Source organism: Dunckerocampus dactyliophorus, unplaced genomic scaffold, assembly GCF_027744805.1.
Source record: "Dunckerocampus dactyliophorus isolate RoL2022-P2 unplaced genomic scaffold, RoL_Ddac_1.1 HiC_scaffold_69, whole genome shotgun sequence".
Taxonomy (NCBI): Eukaryota; Metazoa; Chordata; class Actinopteri; order Syngnathiformes; family Syngnathidae; genus Dunckerocampus; species Dunckerocampus dactyliophorus.
In genome coordinates this window covers 20001-22500 of record NW_026559905.1, presented here as the reverse complement: position 1 = coordinate 22500, position 2500 = coordinate 20001, and positions in this window count along the sequence as shown.

The following is a 2500-nucleotide window of genomic DNA, read 5'->3' as shown; positions in this document are numbered from 1 at the left end:
TGGCAAAGTGTCAAGGGAGCTAGGCAGAAACCCATGCCTAGGGTCCTGGAGCCCAGGGGCGGCTGCAAAGTCTGTGGAGAGCCGCTGTTGCCCTGGATGAAATGAGAAAAAGGGTGAAAAAATGGCAAAGTGTCAAGGGAGCTAGGCAGAAACCCATGCCTAGGGTCCTGGAGCCCAGGGGCGGTTCTAAAGCCTGTGAGAGCCGCTGTTGCCCTGGATGAAATGAGAAAAAAGGTGAAAAAATGGCAAAGTGTCAAGGGAGAAATTCAGAAACCCATGCCGAGCGTCCTGGAGCCCAGGGGCCGCGGGAAAGTCTGTGGAGAGCCGCTGTGTCCCTGGATGAAATGAGAAAAAAGGTGAAAAAGTAACAAAGTGTCAAGGGAGAAATTCAGAAACCCAGGCCGAGCTGCCTGGAGCCTCAAAGCGGATAGAAATAGCGTGGAGAGCCGCTGTTAAGCCAGACGCCCTCTGGCGGACACAGGCAGGAGTTGCAGTAAATGCATTGAAGTCAATGGGCGAGAGTACCCAATGCGCCAAAAAAGTGCTGAAAATATGACAAAGTGTCAAATGAATGGGAGTCAATGGGCGAGAGTACCCAATGCACAAAAAAAGTGCTGAAAATATGACAAAGTGTCAAATGAATGGGAGTCAATGGGCGAGAGTACCCAATGCGCCAAAAAAGTGCTGAAAATATGACAAAGTGTCAAATGAATGGGAGTCAATGGGCGAGAGTACCCAATGCACAAAAAAAGTGCTGAAAATATGACAAAGTGTCAAATGAATGGGAGTCAATGGGCGAGAGTACCCAATGCACAAAAAAAAGTGCTGAAAAAGTCCACACGAGCCTAGTCAGAAATGCAGGCCGAGGCGGCTGGAGCCCCAAAGCGGCTATAAAAAGCGTGGAGAGCCGCTGTCGCCCTGGAGAAACGGAGAAAAAGTGCTGAAAAAAGGCCCACGTCCTAACGGACCTAGGCGGAAGTGCAGGCGAGGCGGCAGGAGTCTGAAAACCGCTATAAAAAGCGTGGAGAGCCGCTGTCGCCCCGGAGAAACGTAGAAAAAGTGCTGAAAAAAGGCCTAAATCCTAACGGACCTAGGCGGAAGTGCAGGCGAGGCGGCAGGAGTCTGAAAACGGCTATAAAATGCGTGGAGAGCCGCTGTCGCCCCGGAGAAACGGAGAAAAAGTGCTGAAAAAAGGCCTAAATCCTAACGGACCGAGGCGGAAGTGCAGGCGAGGCGGCAGGAGTCTGAAAACGGCTATAAAATGCGTGGAGAGCCGCTGTCGCCCCGGAGGAACGGAGAAAAAGTGCTGAAAAAAGGCCTAAATCCTAACGGACCGAGGCGGAAGTGCAGGCGAGGCGGCAGGAGTCTGAAAACGGCTATAAAATGCGTGGAGAGCCGCTGTCGCCCCGGAGGAACGGAGAAAAAGTGCTGAAAAAAGGCCTAAATCCTAACGGACCGAGGCGGAAGTGCAGGCGAGGCGGCAGGAGTCTGAAAACGGCTATAAAATGCGTGGAGAGCCGCTGTCGCCCCGGAGGAACGGAGAAAAAGTGCTGAAAAAAGGCCTAAATCCTAACGGACCGAGGCGGAAGTGCAGGCGAGGCGGCAGGAGTCTGAAAGCGGCTATAAAACGCGTGGAGAGCCGCTCGGATGATTTTTCAAAGTGTCAAATGAATGGGAGTGAATGGGGCAGAGTACCCAATGTGTAAAAAAAGTGCTGAAAAAACGACAAAGTCCACACGAGCCTAGTCAGAAATGCAGTCCGAGGCGGCTGGAGCCCCAAAGCGGCTATAAAACCCGTGGAGAGCCGCTCGGATGATTTTTCAAAGTGTCAAATGAATGGGAGTGAATGGGGCAGAGTACCCAATGTGTAAAAAAAGTGCTGAAAAAACGACAAAGTCCACACGAGCCTAGTCAGAAATGCAGTCCGAGGCGGCTGGAGCCCCAAAGCGGCTATAAAATGCGTGGAGAGCCGCTCGGATGATTTTTCAAAGTGTCAAATGAATGGGAGTGAATGGGGCGGAGTACCCAATGCGCGAAAAAAGTGCTGAAAAAACGACAAAGTCCACACGAGCCTAGTCAGAAATGAAGGCCGAGGCGGCTGGAGCCCCAAAGCGGCTATAAAATGCGTGGAGAGCCGCTCGGATGATTTTTCTAAGTGTGAAATGAATGGGAGTGAATGGGGCGGAGTACCCAATGCGCGAAAAAAGTGCTGAAAAAACGACAAAGTCCACACGAGCCTAGTCAGAAATGAAGGCCGAGGCGGCTGGAGCCCCAAAGCGGCTATAAAATGCGTGGAGAGCCGCTCGGATGATTTTTCTAAGTGTGAAATGAATGGGAGTGAATGGGGCGGAGTACCCAATGCGCGAAAAAAGTGCTGAAAAAACGACAAAGTCCACACGAGCCTAGTCAGAAATGAAGGCCGAGGCGGCTGGAGCCCCAAAGCGGCTATAAAATGCGTGGAGAGCCGCTCGGATGATTTTTCTAAGTGTGAAATGAATGG